The following is an 18,046-nucleotide window of genomic DNA, read 5'->3' on the forward strand; positions in this document are numbered from 1 at the left end:
AAGTTGTATAATTTCAAGATGTGAAATTAAAGTAGCCTTCCCTTACAAGCAGTTTTCCACTCAGTATTTCCACCCCTTCTTGTAGATTGATGCATTAATTCCTTATCTTCAAATGGAAAATGTTTACCTTTGCTTTAGTTACCTGGTTTATTTTCTGCCTTATCCTTCTTACCCCATAAGAAAGGCTATAGCATTTAGTGAAAACTCGTGCACATATCTTCCAAAGGAGAAAATAGTTTAACCTGTGTTAAATGACAACTCTGAAATGGACTTAACAGCACAATTTAAGCTGTGAGCTTTGATAGGACCAGGTTTAAGTCCCAATCAGAAATCGCGTCGCGAACTTGTGGCTAGAGTCTTTCTAAGCCTTTGAGGAATCTGCCTGTCATCTCATGGGAGAAGACTGACCTGACCATGCCCTGTATCGGAGGATGGAAGGCTGAGATGGCCGCCAAGTGAATCTTGACCGATTATAGAGTTAGACCTTGATGTTTCAGGTGGAACAGATAGTCTAAAATGGATTTCAGGGAAGACTGAGCTAGAGAAAGATTCTGTTCAGCAGTCCAACAAGAGAACCATTTCTAAATAGGTAGCACTGGTGTAAGGTTCTCTTCTACCTAACACAACTTTTTGAACTTGAATTGAGCAGACCTGCTCCTCAAGGTTTAGCCACACAACAGCCACAATGTCAGGTGTAGGAAGGTGAGGTTCGGCTGACGCAACCAGCCATAGTCTTGTGAAATCAAGTGCAGAGGGGATGGGAGCGCTCATGGGGCTGCCACTACAAGTTCCAGAAGCATGCCAAACTAATGCTGGCATGGCTACGCCTTCGTCTTGTCCCTCTTAATCTTTAGAAGGACCTTGTGAACCAAGTGGATTGGTGGGAAGGCGTACAGCAAGCCATCTACCCATGAGAGAAGGAAGGCATCAGAAAGAGAGCTCTTGCTGAGCCTGTGCATTGAATAGAACCAATGCCATTTCCTGTTCTACCTGGTGGCGAATACATTCACCTGGGGAGTTCCCCATCTCTGGAAGATAACGCTGGTGGCCTCCCAGTGAAGAGACAATTGTGATGAAAGGAAATGAGGTCCTGCCGAAGTGATTCACCAACACATTCCACCTCTTGGTGAATGGCACACTTCACAGTTGGAGAGCCTCTTGACTCAGGGCTGAGTTTACATAAAAAATCGAGCCGTGTTGTCCATCAAGACTTGCACAACCTTGCCTGAGAGCTGGGGGAGGAACACTGCACAGACCAAGCGCATCGCCCTGAGCTCCACGACACTTATGCGCAGTGCGAGCTCTTCCTGGGACCAAAGGTCCAGAGTCCTGAGATGGCCGAGGTGGGCTCCTCAACCTAGGTTTGACACATCTGATACCAAGGTCACTGAGGGGGCTGGGACCACAAAGAGTATCCCTTTCATCACAGAACAAAGGTCTGACCACCAAGTCAGAAAAGCTAAGATTGGTGACAGAATCGTGAGAACCAAGTCCAAGTAGTATGTGCCCAGTCAGCAGACTGACATCAGCAACAGTATAGGGGTCTGAGGCATAGCTACGTGTATTGCATCACATAGGCCCATGCTGCAATGTGCCCTAACAGCTTAAGGCACACCAGGGCAGTCATAAGCAGCTGGGCTGTGCCCAGGGTGATTACCTTATACATAGTTCAGAACCTAGCCTCCGGTAGCTAGGCTCAGGCCTCAGAGGAGTAGAGCACTGCCCCAATGAATTCCATTCTCCACACCAAGATCAATGTTGATTTCTGTTAGTTTATTAACAGACCCAGCACCCAAAAGATGGCTCGTACCATGCCAATGCTGTGCTGGACCTTAGCCTGTAAGTGGCCTTTGATCAGCCAATTGTCAAGGTAAGGATAGACTTGTATGCCTCAAAGTCTGAGGTAAGCTGCAATCACTGCCATACACTTCATAAAAACCCGTGGGGCTACTGACAGACTGAAGGGAGGTGTGGTAAATTGGTAGTGGCATTGGCTCACCATAAACCTGAGGGTATTCCTTTGTCCACGGAAGATGGGAGATGTGGAAATAAGCATCCTTTAAATTGAGGGTGGTGTGCCAGTCTCCTGGATCCAAGGAGGGAATGGAGGAGGCCAGGGAGACCATGCGGAACCTCAGTTTCTTGAGATATTTGTTGAGGTGACACAGGTCCAAGATGGGCCAGATCAGGAAGTATCAGGAGTAGATCAGGATCAGGAAGTATCAGGAGTAGAACCCTTCCTTTTCAAGTCTTGAGGAACTTCCTCTACAGACCATCATAGGAGGGTTTGCACCTCCTGGACAAGAAGTTGCTCATGAGAAGGTTCCTTAAGAGGGATGAGATTAGGAGATGGGAGGGATGGATGCAAACTGGAGGGTGTATCCCGCTGCTACAGTACTGAGTACCCAACAGTCTGATGTTGTACAAGACCACACAGGGTGGAAGTGAAATAGGCAGTCCAAAAACAAAAGGGGAGATGGATCCTGATTTGAGACTAGTAAATCGTCCTCGGGCGCACCTTCAAAAGGCCTGCCTGGTCCCAGCAGGGCACCAGCTTGAGACCAACTGGGAAGCTGAGGTAGAAGGTAGGGGCTGACAGCTTTTAGAGCCCTTCCCCTTTTCTCTTATAGGGTTCCTGCCTGGGCAGACTCGAAAACCTAGAAGGTGCTGGGGCCGGAAATGTTTTCTGGATGCCGGGGACATATACAGGCCTAAGGAGTACAGAAGGGCCCTAGAGTCTTTGAGGCTGTGCACCTTAGCATCCATCTGTTCAGAGAAGGATCAAAGAGGAGGTCTTGGACCAACTGTTGCACCTCATGTGAGAGGCCCAATGACTGTAGCCATGAACAGCAACTCATGGTGACCACCCCCGCCATCATTCTGGCCACTGAGTTGGCCACATCTAGGGCTGCCTGAAGGGAGGCCCTGACCACCGCCTTGCCTTCTTCCAGGATAGCCAAGAACTCCTGCCTCGATTTCTGTGACAGGGAGTCTTTAAACTTGACCACTGAGTCCCAAATGTTAAAATCATACATCCCCAGAAATGCCTGCTGGTTAGAGATATGGAGCTGTGGGCTGCCTGTGGAATAAACCTTTCACTCAAACAAATCTAGTCTCTTGGCCTCCTTTTTTTTTGGGGTGGCACCCGACTGCTCCGCCTGTCCCGCTCGTTTGCAACTGACACCACCAGGGACCCCGGGGTGTGTGTAAGTACAGGTATTCGAACCCCTTTGCTGGTGCGTAATATTTTTTCTCTGTCCTTTTTGAGGTCGTGGGCAGAGAAGATAGTGTTTGTCAAAATGCCCTGACTTGTCCCAACATTGCCTCATGGACTGGTAGGGCCACTCTGGAGGGGGCTGCTGCAGCAAGGATGTCTATCAGACTGTCCACTGATTCCTTTAGTTCCTTGGCCTCCAGCCCCAAGTTTGTAGTGACCCTTTTTAGGAGCTCTTGATGGACCCTGAAGTCTGGTGGAAGTGGATTGGCAGGACTCGCAACTGCCTTGTCTGGGGACGACAAGGAAGAGGCTAGCACCATGAAAGGAGTTGGTTCTTCCTCCTCCACCTCAATCACCTTCATTGGGGCCAATGTTGGAACCTTGGTACCAGGGTCGGAGCTGGATTTGGGGCCTGGTGCCAGTTGGGACAACACTGTAACTTGTCTCTTGGATGCAACTGAGTATGACCACTTGGAGGGAGATCCTGGTATTGGGGGAAACCCCTATGGGTTCCTATATTGCCAACGCATTGGCCAATGGTCTGGTGAGCAAGCACCAGTTGCAAGGCCGGTACCAAAGTCCAGTGCTTGGGCTGGATATCAGTGCATAAGCCGGGTATCTTTTCAGTGGTGTGATGGATTCCCCCTCAAACATCAAAAATGACTCATCTCTGAGACCATGGTGGAGCCATTTCCACTTCCACCTGCAGGTGGGTCCGAGAACCCTGAGACCCGGTTACGGGTCAGGGACCACTGTGGGCGAGGTGCTGCAACTGACGATGCCATGGTAGAGACCACCAGCCCTTGTACCCTTCTATCTCTGGGAGCCCTGGATAGTATAGGGAGGAACATGGAGTCCTTTATAGCCTGGAAGTCTTCTGGCGTCGAGAGGGCTTGCAGGTACAAGGTGACCTGATCACTCCCAGGAGCTGGAGGTGGGTCCTGAACCGGGTTCAGTGCCCTAGGTGGAGTCGTCAGAGCCAACCTTGGCTCTGGGGAGGACAAGTTGCCCAGCACAGGTCTCACCTCACCGGTCACTCCCTGCTTGTCCTTTTTTGGGGACTGGAGAGCACCCTCTTTCAGCATACTGTTTCTTGTGATTCTTCCTCAGCACCGCAGATAGAGACCGGTGCTGGGAAGAGCACAGTGCCAGTGGAGCACTTCGCACCGATTCAGAGTGAGATGGCTCCGAGGATGGTGTGTGTGCTGCGTCCATAAGCAGAGCCTTCAGACAAAACGTACCTCTCTTTTTGGATGCGCGGCTTAAAACCCCTGCAAATCTTGCACTTCTCCTTAATGTGAGTTTCCCCTACGCACTTTAAGCAGCTCGAATTCAGGTCACTCATGGCATGGGCTTACTATAGGGAGCGCATGGTCTGAAGCCTGGGGCATGCCTGTCCCTGGGACAATGCCCCTTGATGACAACGCTATTTAAACGATCTACACTATACTAATTAATAACTATATCTTACTGCAAAACTATTTACAAGATAAAGTCCAAACCACTGGGAAGGCCTTGCGAGAGCAAGAAGGTCATTCCAAGCAACTGTCGCAGGCGGTAAGAGGAATTGAGAGGGCAGGGGGCTGGCAGTGCCCCTTGTACCAACACATATGCATGCGACCCCAGAGGGGGCTAGAGCCAGCCCTACGGATACCACTAAGAGAAAAGTCTCCAGCAACCACACACATGATGCGCACATACCTAACATGGAATAGACATGAGCAAGCACTAGAAGAATTGCACATTTTATTTTGTTTTCCTATCCCAAGTCCTACCAGCAGGAGGCATTAATCATTTAAATATTCCTTGGACCCCAAGAATCCTCTAATTTTCCCCTAAACACCCCTCACACTCAGATCACTGAACCATGCCTACTATCCTTCTGGTTGATGGGAGCTGGATATGCCCTGCACAGCCAATCATTGCTCTTAAGACAATCATAAGTCAATTTGAGGGAGATATGATGTTCCATAGCACAAGCATACCCCATTGGCCTGTGAAGGGGTGGAGGGAAGGAAGAGAGAATGGATATAAAACAAACTAGTAGTGATTTTTCACAATGCAGCACACATTGTATTATTGCTAACTAACCAGGTTACCCTCTTGTTTTGCTATTTTAGGTACTGTGGAAATATACAACAAATCAGCTTAAAATGTGAAATTATACTTCCATCTTTTTTCCCCTTCCTTTTTCTGTTATATTTGGAATTGAGATATTGTTTTAAAGGCAGCAGAAGCCAATCAGCAGTTTCAAATTTTGAATGTCCTGAAAGCAGTAGAGTTAAACTAACAGCAGGATAGATAATACTATGAAATAGAGCAGTTGTATGGCCTGGGTGATGATACATCAGGGACAGATACTTATAGACACACATTTGGAAAACGCCTTTTTTTTTTTTTTTTAAATGAACATAACAGTGGCTCAAGAGCATGAGTACCAACCTCACAGGAGACTGTTAAGAACCTGGGCATAAACCCCAAATTGGCTGCGAGTTCTATAGTTAGATTTCACCAACCAATTATCAAATGTACACTTCTCAGGCACTATATAACAGCCTAACCACAGAATCAGACAATCCCCTTTGAGTACGCCACTCTGTCTTGACACTCAGGTGAGCATATCTGTATAACAGATGGTCCCTTACACCAAGGATTACAGCAATATTCACGTTACTCCCAATCCCAAGGACCAGTCACTTACAGTCAATTGCAATTTAGATCTCACATCAAAGACAATGCTGTCACCAAAGCCAATCCTACAATAAACAATCTAAACATTTATTATATAGGAAAAGGAAAGAAGAAAGTTATTTTCCAGGTTAAAGCAAGTAAACATACATACAAATGAGTACCAATCTTAAATTTAAAAAAATAATAGACGCTTCTACAATAACTAAGCTCTGTGAATCTTTTAGGGATAACCCAAGATAAGAACGGGATCATTTGCACCACTCAGAGTCCAAGCAGCATAAAGACACAGTTCCTCTTTTTTGGGGTGGGTTAAGGGTTTATTTCCTACCCTTCTTCTCTTTTGAGCTGCAAACTCAGCTGATGGGAGGAATTCACTTCCAAGACTCATCTTTATTGGGGGAAGGGGGTGTAAACAGCAAAGTATTTTGTTCTCTTTAATGTTTCACTCTAGTTCATCTGGTGTTGATGGACCTTCCTTTTCAAGCAGGACACATCACCTTCTATTGGAGACTAGCATTTAACACTTAGTATCTCTCTCTTTTGTCTGGTGATTTACACAGTTAACAGAGCCTTTCAATGAAAATGCTCAAATATAACCTTACAATACAGGAAAGAGATGTTCTAAGTTAGATTAATTCATGCAACTCATAAGCATTCAATGAAGTCTGAACACTAAACATAGTCTTATCATTCTTGTATCTATTTTAACAATACTAATACAGGTGAGCCAGACTGATTCCAGAAATGTATTTGTCTGTATTCTATGGAGGCATGGGGACACTGACATGAGCTGAAACCTGGTCTGCCAGAATCAGAACATCATATTGTAAATACAATGTTGCTGCAAATGAAATACAGATCCATTCCACCTGGGCTCCAACCCAGGTCTGAAGGTTAATGGCTAAATTGAAGAAAACTAAATGAAAACAGCTGTACATGTGAAACAGACTTTTATCTGTGCTTCTTATGCAGTGTTAGAAAATTATAAAAGCTTTAATCCAGCATCTATACAGAAAAGTCCCGCAATTCTAATTAAGTAAAGAACTAGAACAATGAGTTTATGTTATCAATTAGTGGCTATGTAGCGAATCCAGGATAAATGTGCTACAAAGAGCAGAATTCTTTGAAAAACAGAAGACTAGAACAGGCAAAATGCCATGAAATCCTTCAAGCGCTGCCAAGGGACAAACTTTACAGAAGATGAAAAGAAGGGGGATGGATACATGATTCAAGATGAAAAAGTGGAGCATCATATTCAAAAAGAAACCAAGAAATAGGAAGGTAGGAATTTAGTATTATCACAAAAAGTAAAGAATAAAACAGCAACCCTCTAGCTGTATCACTGAAAGCCAGTTTCTAAATGTATTCATTTACACATTTTAAAAAATCTACAAGAACAAAAAAAGGCATAAAAATGAAATTAGAGGAGACGGGACATTTTAACATTAGTCATTGCAAAGACAGACAAACATTTCCAATTTTGTTGCTAATTTTCAGAGGTGCTGAGCATGCACAGTATCCACTGAGTTCACTGCAGTGAGGGATTTTTTTTTTTTTTAATGAAAGTAGGGGGTCATAAAAAGCTAAGAAGGAAAGAGTGAAGTAGAGCCTTGAGGACCCTTAGTCAACAAAAGACAAAGACAAGAAGGTGTGTAGGAATAGATAAACACACAAGAAACAAAGAAAAAATAACCTCTTGGGGTAGAACAAAATTGAAAGAAGAGACTGTTTAAACTTTTTTCCCTCAGAGGGTGGTTGTGGGTATTACCACTACAAATCTTTTGACTAAGAAGCCAGTTAACTAATAATTAAGTGGGAGCCAAAATAAAACACTGGAATAAAATCTAACTTGTAATCTCCCCCTCTCAGTATGAAGGGAGAGGGAAGAGAGGAATCTTCCTAAATAAAAAAATTAAATGAAAAAGTGTACATAAAATATACTGTAATCTAATTTTTATCAAAAATATAATCCTATATTTCCACTGCTAAAGCAAACAAACATTATTTTGCACACATATAGCACCTTTCATCCTCAGGTCATAAAATGCTTTAAAACAGTTATTCCTCAATAGCCCCTGGAGGTAAACATAATACCCATTGAACAGCTGGGAAACCAGGGCTAAGGTTAAAAGGGGCCTGAAGAAACAAGGGAAGACATGTATTTGTGCTATATTTTTCTTCTTTATGATATATAACTTTTGGGCTGTTCTAGTTTTACAATGGAAATCAGAATCTGCCCCATCACCTCTCTTCTGTAAATCATCAGCAAAGTTGCTTCCTCTTCTTGCAACAACTCACTGAAGTGTAAAGTCTGTCTATTCATCTTCTTTTCAAATGAAACTGGACACTAAGCAACAGCAGCTGAAAACCATAATTTCTCCTGTAGAAATGCTTGTATGACACTGCAATCAGGACAATTTCATAAAAACAGAAAAATATGATACTATATTAAAGAACAAAGGATTGAGCTAGAACAATACAGTTCTCATGTTTTAGCATCTTTTAACAATTGCTATCGATTAGCTCAATACAGCAGCCTCAGTGCTTGCTGTGGCTCCTGTTTCCCATTCAGAAATGTCTTGAACATTATGAAGTTTGGTATGTGGTTTTCCCAAGAAATCTAATGAGAATTAGCATCTTTTTGTTAGAAAAGAATTATGGATATATTATACCAGAAAAAAATTTAAGAGTTTTAACATTTAAAATATTACATAATAAATTTCTTCCATGCTTAAAACAATGAAATGTTTGCTATTACTAAATGATTAACACTCCAATAGATGGAAAGTTTATGGTTAAATCCTTTCATGTCACGTTGAAAGGGGATGAAAGAATTTAGCATTTGATCAATTTCCAGTAAATAATATGGGTTTTATAAAAACCTTTACTCATTTGAGTACAGGTTTGAAGGACTGATTGGGCCTGTCTTAGTAAATTACAATAAGATACCTGATGCTAGAAGTTCAAATGACTGTATCTATATTACAGTTGGTTCAAATGATAAATACATTTTACAGAAATGTTTCTGAAAATCTTCACTATTTCACAGAAAAAACATTGACAAAAGTTTTCAAACTAGATCTACCAAATACTATTTACTCACTAATCTTAAATTTAAAAACAAACAAATAAAAAACATGGCTACACAGACAATCTGTCACAGTTTTCTTCCAGCTCTGGTGTTTCTTCAAAGGACTACTAATTTTCATTCACAATACATGACATAACTGGGTTCCAAAAAACTAAAGTGATCTCAATAGAAATTGGTTTTTTTTTAAGGTGCTAGTTGCTTTAAATGCAGTCTCTGACTCAAGAAAGAAGTTTGCAATCAAACTTGGAATATTCAAAAAATGGTGCTAATTTAAGGGTCTTTTAACTGTCTCCAGAAACTGTGCATGGGATAGTTGAAAGCAAAGATGCAGAGGCCTAGATTATACTTTTTTTGGATTCATCAACACTCTATTTAATTGGTTAAAGGAATCACTGTGGAACAATCTGAGGCACTTAATCCCACCCCAAAATCTACAGCAAGGTCTGAGCACATGGAACCTCATCAGACACACTCAAAATATTTAACAGTGTGGACAACCCATTACAATATTGTCTGTGGACAGTTCACCCTCATTAACAATTGTGTGGTCTATTTCCCCACACATCTGTGACAATCTGACATCAATGCGGCAATGACACTCATGTGGCAACTACAGTTGCTTGCATGGAAAAGTAATATTAGAGAAAAATTTTTTAAAAACTTTCTTTAATGTAGTAAGTGTTTTGCCCTTTTTAGGCAAAAAGTTTACAGTGAAAAGCCTGAACACCTGTACAAGCAGCTAGAAGAAAGGAGGAGGAGCCAACACTCTGCAGACTGTTAACAAGTGCTCCATGGAGTAGAGACTAGAGTTTGGGAACTTCTACTGGTCCAAGAATCAAAGGATCAGGGCTGGATACGGAAGCTATATCTCTTACATGGTAGGGTAGAACAAACCTAACTTTTTAAAAATAAACTGCATGCCTGGAAATGAACATTATTTTATTTCCATGCAAAGGGGGGGAGAGGGGGAGTTAGCCTAATCTTTCCATATTCTAGTTTACACAAAGGTTTAATATTAAATAATCAAAATGACCAAAACAATTAAAGTTCTTATATTTTTGGGCTGCATTTTTTCAGTTTATCTCTAATGATAGAAATGTAAGTATAATGAAACAGTTACCAGCATTGATGAATTAGGGGGAAAATAATCACTTATAAGAGACATTAGATTTCAGTGTTTTCCATATAAATGATTAAATATGATATTACGGCATCTAAATACATTACAAAAAATAATGTTGCTAACAGAAAATCTCGAAGACTACTTTGCATACAAAGCAGACCCTTCACAAATAAAGACTCCAGAACCTACAAAGACAATCGTGCTTAATTTATGTTCTGGGAGTTGTTCTACCAAAGTCAATGCTGTTGAAAGTTAAGCATGTGCCTAAGTTTTTGCAGGATCAGGGTCTAACTGGATCTTCAATGTCAATACTTGTCAGTGTCTGCTTATGTCTGATCATGTCTGATCACTGGCATTTTTGAGACTAGGCAGCCTAACAGTTAGAAAATTATTTCAAGATTTACCATATTCAAGTAAGAATACAAGCAATTATCTTTGCAAAAGACAGCAGATCCTCAAAAGAAATAGCTTTTCCATTTCTTAATGTCTTCAATCCATTCTCTTATCTCTAAAATACAATTAAAATGCCTGTAGAACATTAATGGCCTTTAATTCATATTAATGCAGTCTGGGACTAAGCAAAATAAGCCACAATTTGCTTTCTTGAAAGCTGAATACATCAGCCATGTTACCAGTACTCTCTCAGTGGCAGATAAAATAAGGAGGGAAGTTTTACTTTTAAGTTTGTATTTGATACCTCAGTTGTACCAATTGAGAACTAATGGGTATTTCCTCTCTGCTCTTGACTGACAGGTAGCATTAATAAAATAAAAGTTGCTAAAAGAAGCCTAATATTACCTCCTACATCTCCTGCAAACTTTTAAATCCATCTTAACAATAAACTCAAATTAAGTTATTTGTATAATTACAGTAACAGAACACATCAGAGTTTTTTAACCCGAATATGTAGGAACAACAAAGTTTAACTGAAATTTCACCTAATACTTTGAAATGTCAAGAATTCAGGATGGTCATTCCAAACTAATATAAGTAAAGCATGGAATGCAAATTAACATGCAAAATTACCAGTTCTGCACCCTTAGTTTTACTAGGCCAGAATAGATGGAATCCTATTTACCAATCTTCGAACTTTGGGTATTAGATAGAAATTTTTTCTAATCAGGACTATAGAAACTATTCTAAGTACCCACGGACCAAAAGCCCAATCTACTACATTTGGGTGAGCAGGAATGAATATCAGACCAAGCAAACCACTCCTCTGTAGCTGCTTTGCATCATCTGACCTTTGAAAAGAATCATGTTCAATGTTTTTTCATAAGTAACTGGGCTTCCCAACTCAAACTACCTAAAAGGCCTCTAAAGTGATCTTTTCCTTTGTGTGAAAGTGGTTATCCGAAAGCGCAAATAATTTAGTTTATAGGCCTTAAGATTTAATTACAGATGGAGCTGGCATCTAAGCCTATAATTAAAGTTGCCTAACACTTTCAAGACAAGTGCGTATAACTTTGTCAAAAATTTTCATATCACCAGGTGCCTGCCTCAGGCTGTTTTTAAATTTTTTTTAAAGTTTAGGTTAAAATGGTTCATCTGTTTCTGAAAACAAGACTGAGGAAAATATGTTAGTTTGACCACATTAAAAATTCTTAAAATCGTTTTGAGAAGCTTTAGCAGTTCAATGCACTGGAGCAGAGTTGAAGTTTGGCAGAGATGAGCCTTTTGTCATTGCTGTGCTGACTGGACTGCACATGTACCATATCCACAGAGTGACTGAACATGGTCTGTCACAATACTGCAGGGACATAGCAGAATTTTTCCTGTAATTGTTCTTCCCTGCTGCTAGAGGCCACTGCAAAACTGAGCACCAGAACCAAGGGAGGGGGGGGGGGGGAGGAACTGTGTGTCCTGTGTTCTCATTGGCCCCTTGCTGGCGTGCAAGCAGCTTGGAAATGGAAGAAGCTGCCTAGCTAATGCTTGAAGAGCCTGGGGGAAATTAGGGTCAGGAACAGAGAAAGGAAATGGGCAAGAGCAGAATGGCAGAATGGGTTGGGACAGAAGAGGAGCAGAGGAAAACAGGGATGGGACGATAGAAGCAGAAAAAGACAGAAAAGAATTTATAACTATTAGACGACACTCCCTACCAGAACATGGAACTAAATCCAAAATTCCCTACTCTCTACTTTCTTCCATTGTCAGCAAATAACTGTGAAACCCACTGGCAAAGTCTCTTTCACATCCCTTCTTAGGTCCACATAAAAGAATCTTCTGTTGCTACCAGTTACCCCAATAGTGGTAGACGTGGAAGACTATGCTGTAGATCTAGATGTCCCAGCCATGCGATGTCACTAGCATTACTCAAATACGAAGGATAAAATAAGTTGTTAAAATCAGCTACAATACTTGCTCATTAGCTAGTTTTTCACACTCAAATATCAAGCTTATTCAAAATATGCCATCTGCTGCTTCTACCAAAATACTAAAAGTATTTTAACTAAATTACTACTTCATTTTAAAAAACACTTCCATTTATTTTTCAATCGATACTTTTAGAGATTTAACAAAATGTCATCTGAAGCCAAAATACTGTAATATACCTGTTCATACTGTATGCAGTTGAACTGGAAAATATCTGCCAGTCTCCAAGGCATCCATGGTATCCATTTTTTAAAAATTTCGATAAAGCTGCGGAGGAAATAAAACCGCATAGCACATCAGTTTTGCACTTTACTATGTCTCTGCCAATCCTGGTACTTTTCTTCTCAATTTCCAACCAAGCATCACAACCAGAGACACAGATTTTACATGCCAAAAGTGAGTTAAAATATTTAATTTCTATCCCTCTTCCCAACAAAAAAATACTGAAAAGTTAATGCTGAATTTAGGACTAAAGTCCATAAGCCTTACACTCTAAATATCTGAATTCAAAACCTCCTAGTGTTTAAGTAAGTGGTTGACATGAAATGTAAACAGAAAGATCATTCTTTAAGAAAAAGGAATTCAGATGCAACTCTAAGGCTACATCTACACAGCAAAGAAAAACCCACAGCTGACCCGTGCCAGCCAATTCAGGCTCACAGGACTCAGGCTGTGGGATTGTTTCATTGCTGTGTAAACTTCCAGGCTCAAGGCGGGAAGGTCCCAGAGCTTGGGCTCCAGTCTGAGCTTTGAAGTCTACACAGCAATGAAACAGCCCCACAGCCCAAGCTCCGGGAGCCCGAGTTGGCTGGCACAGGTCAGCCATGGGTTTTTCTTTGCTGTGTAGAGATGCTCTAAAATGTTCAACAAATTCAAAGGAAAAAGAAAGAATTCTTGCACTATCATGTACTTAAAACAGAGGAAAGAGATTTAGACAATAAATACAAACACACAAATATTCTTTGTTTTGTCTTTCTATAGCTTTCCTTTATTTTGTTTGGGAATGTTTGGTTTAAATAAGTTCTGCAAATATTTGGAACCACCAACATGTCGCGTAAGCTTCTCGTTGTACAATACAATATATTTAGATCAAACTGTAGCCACTATTGACGTCAGAGCGTCAATTTAACAAGCTATAGCAAGGTTCTATTATTGTTAAACACATCTATTATAACACTTTAGTCAACTAAATACTCATCACTGGCCCATTTGCTGTATAAATAGATATTTTACAATAGCCTTTGAAAACAGCCATAGGAGATAAGTACCCAGGGGGAGGGAGAGAACCTACAAAGGAAATTCACTTCCAAGGCACAACTATCTTCCTAGATCAGAGGTCCCCAAATTATGGGGCACACCCCCCTAAGGGGCATAAGGAACATTAGGGAGGGTGTGGTGGGGCTCGGGCCAGCCCCCATGGAAGGCAAGGAGGGAATGCCACTGCCAGCCAGCTCCGCTCTGCACCAGCTCTGCCCCCACTTGCAGCTCCATTCCCGGCCCCGGCTCAACCGCGGCTCTGCACCCAACCACAGCTCCACTCCTGGCCCCAGCCATGGCCTCACCCCCAACCACGGCCTGGCCATGGTTCATCTTCTGGCCCCACCCCCAGCCTTAGACATGGACCATGGCTCCTGCTCCCAGCCTCAGCCCCACTCTCAGCCCCAGCTCCTAGGAGGGAGGTGTGGACAGGGGTCGGGGGATTGCAGCATAAAAAGTTTGGGGACCCTATTTGAGATCAACTATGGGCTTGTCTTCACATACAGCACTACAGAGGTGCAGCTATACCGCTGTAATGCTTTAGTGAAGATGCTCCTATGCCAGCTGGAGAGCTGTTCCCACCAGTATAGTTAATCCACCTCCCTGATAGGTGGTAGCTATGCTGATGGGAGAAGATCTACCATCGACCTAGCACTGTCTACACAGTGGGTTAGGTCGGTATAATTACATTGCTCAGTTGTGTGGATTTTTCACACCCCTGAGTGACATAGTTATATCAAATGTCTGTAGTGTAGACCTGGCCTAAGCAACTCAGTGTTTAAAGCAAGCAGTTTTTAAGACCAGTGTGTAATTTTAGAGTAATCACACTGTCTACTGGAAACCAAATGCAATTATTTTAAAATAAAAGTAGGAATGTGAGATTCTACTTCTAGTCCAGTAGAGAATTACCAGTACAACTCTACATCTTTGCAATGTAATCAATCGATGTAGAAAGATGTGCGTGCATGTTTCAAGAATATGGAATCACTACATACCAGAAATTAGCAAATTTAATCAATGTTTCTGTACCACTTCAAAAAGGCTTCCTGAAATAAATACATGGGTCTTAAAATGGGAACAATGAAAAATTGAATTGCTCTCAAAATCAATATAAACTTAGAAAAGAGTTTATGTAGTTCCTACAATGGCTCACAAAAACAATCTAGTTTTCTCTGCAAACTGAGATATTGCCACTTTTAGGATGAGGGCTAACCAAAAAAAAAAACAACCAACAACAACAACAACAAAAACCTGACAATATAAATAAATACATGTGAAAGAGTTCTGAAGTAAATTAGTGTATTGCTATAGAACAAGAAACTGATCCCATGCTGCAGAATTATGGAATCAAACTGAAATGTACATGAACAAAACAGCCATCAGCTATGGAATCAGAACTAAATGCTATCAAATAGCTGAAATAGTGGAAATCAAAGCATTGTAATTCCAATAATCCCAACAGAGGATTCCAGACAGACACAGATCATTGCGGCCAATCCTGCAAAAGGATGCTAATTTACTTAGGGCTTGTGTACATTGCACCGCAGTGCAGACTACGGAGGTGAGAAATGCAGAGTGCACCAAAGTGCTGCGATCTAACTGCCATGTGTGGACTCTGCTTACGTGAACGAAAAGGTACCTAGTTCACATTAACAATCCCCTCTTTAATGAAGGACTATGTTAACACGACCTAGCTATCTTTTCATTTGTGCCAGCAGCATCCACAGAGGGCAGTCAGATGTCAACACTTTGGTGCACTCTGAAATTCACACCCCCATAGAGATATAGCCTTAGACATCCAAAAGAAAGCAAGCCCCATTATCAGTACATGGAAGAAGATTGTTAACAATGGGAATCAGCACTGTGACCTGCCAAGTGACAGGCTTCAGTGTTCTTTCAGAGACAACTGAGATTAATCAACTAATAATTAACATCTGTACTCAACTGGAAGGCATATATCTTTAGGGATATGTATTACAAAATATACATTGGAAAATCAAGTGTCTTTATTCCTCTTGCTTAACAATCTCATTTGTAGCTCAAAAACTATCAAAAATAGATAAATCTAATACTACATTAAGGGAATTACAAGGTCTTGCACAAACGTAACTTTTCTTTCTCCAGTAGAAACTGCCTTATATTAGTTTTGCTTGCAATTTACATAGAGACAATTAAACCACTTTCAAATAAACTTAATTATTTAGTGAGAGTTATACTGCCTAGGAAAGTCATGGAATTGCCTTCACTGGAGGTTTTCAAAAAGGAGCTGGATAGCCATCTGTCTTGGATTGTTTAGACGCAACAAATCCTGCATTTTGGCAAGGGTTAGATTAGCTTACCCTTGTGGTCCTTGCTAACCCTATGGTTCTATGATATTGGTGTCAGGGCAATACAGACCATTTCAATATAACTACACTGATTCTATTAGTCTTCCCACTGGTATTCCACAGTGTATTGGTTCACATCTGAAGTGACCTGTCTGGTTGCTTGTCTGCACTCAACTTCTCCAGGTTTTTACAGATTAGATGTCCTTGTTCCATTTAAATGCCACTTGCAAACAAAGATCTTTTGGCATCTGCGCCTCCCTTTTCATTTTTTTGCAAGTACTTGGACCCTGAAACAACTGCCACCACTATGTTTGTGCTTCCATGATGTCATGACAGCTATATAAGAGGACAGAAGTGCCCATCTCTATGCAGCACTTTACACCACTGACAAGTCACCATGCTTTCTCCCTCCTACGTTTCTCTGTTAGAGCAAAACACCCGAAAACCTATTACTCACTGCATCCCATGTATCACATCCCCCAACACAGGAGTTGGTGTCAGCACCATGTGGCCAGGCACAAAACAGATGTGCAAAAGGCCAGAAATGGTAAGAAAGCCACCACACCATATTAGAAACTTGTTTATTGCTACAGAAAAAGTGGAAGTATATCACTGATGGAGGCATTTATTCACAAATTGATCATTGCCCTTAACAGCCTTAATATTTCAAGCATTACATCACATTTATCACTGATGAAAAGTTGTCTGAGGTTATACAGCTGTCACTGCAAGCATATCAAGCATTGGACTGGTGTACCTAGCAGTCAACACATTTACTGCATTCAAGGCTACAGACACAATACAGATTTTACAAGTGTGAAATGTTATTTATTTTGAGGTGTACTTTGCACATGACAGGTGGCATAACAGCAACACGTTTGGAACAGACAATAATAAAATTTGTAACCAGTAAACAGGTTACAAGGTAAAGCAAGTTTCCTGGGGTCATATAACTTATTTCTTTCCATTCTAGCAATCTCTCTTGTGGAACCATCCTGGTAAACAACAGAGCTGCACATCTCTGCACAGCTGGCTCCTCACCCTCTTGAACCTTATGGTGAATATCCTCCTAAGTTGTGAATCTCTGCTAACATGCAACTGCTGTTACTAATGTGCCCGATGTGATCTAGCATGCCCCGTAAACTCAGAACCCACAAAAAAAGGAATTAGAAAAGATACTTTAAAAAAATGCTTCCCATGACAGATGATCCAAGACTGGTAGGATATTTAGGAAAAGAAATTTTGAAAATAGGAAAAACTGGTGAAAAGCAACATTTTTCCCCCTGTTGCCATGGTGGCCACATTTGCCATTGCAAGTTACACTAAGGTTCCTCTGTTTTATAGCACCTGCCTTGATATGCCTGCTACATTGAGGGTTGCTATCTACTGCTGAATGCTTCACCAATTTTGGCAGGAGAAAAAAAGAAAAGTAAGAACGAAATGTTCAGTAAATTCATGTTTGGATCTCAGCAGTCTGCCAAGAAGATAGATGAGTGAAGAAAACTGTTCAATGGCCATAATAAGCAGGAGTGAGAAAATGACAGGGAACAAAGATGGAAACTGGCAAGGAAGTAAATAGAGCAAACAGAAAAAAGATAGGGAAATGCAGTAGAAAATACTGGACACAAAGAGGAGGCAGGCTACTTTAGTAAAGAATGCTGCAGCTAATTTCTCTCATATCCCAACTCCCTCTCAAAACCAGGTGCTGCATCTAGTGGAAACAGAGTATGGGAGCCCACTGTCACTCTCACAACCACAAGGAAGAGGCTGTTCCACTGCAATTCCATGTCCCAAGTTAGAGAATATTTATGAGCTGCATGACAAATGCTCATAACATACTTTGCCAGAGGAGTGCAAGACTGCCTAGCATTTAGCTTGGGCAATGCCACATGTGTTTGGGAGGGTAACAGAGAGACGGCTGCTTCTGTTTGTGTTTTTTGGGGCATGCCATATCTTGCTAAGGAAAC

The 18,046-nt window shown here is 41.3% G+C and overlaps 1 protein-coding gene across 1 annotated transcript in view; it reads right to left on the reverse strand.

The window, feature by feature from the left end:
• The window catches only part of REV3L (REV3 like, DNA directed polymerase zeta catalytic subunit), a 214,154-nt gene that overhangs the window by 152,041 nt on the left and 44,067 nt on the right, over window positions 1–18,046 (reverse strand). The gene's annotated exons all lie outside the window — the stretch shown is intronic.

This window comes from Emydura macquarii, unplaced genomic scaffold, assembly GCF_026122565.2.
Source record: "Emydura macquarii macquarii isolate MOO-44397 ecotype Brisbane River unplaced genomic scaffold, CSIRO-AGI_Emac_v2 contig_1146, whole genome shotgun sequence".
NCBI lineage: Eukaryota > Metazoa > Chordata > Testudines > Chelidae > Emydura > Emydura macquarii.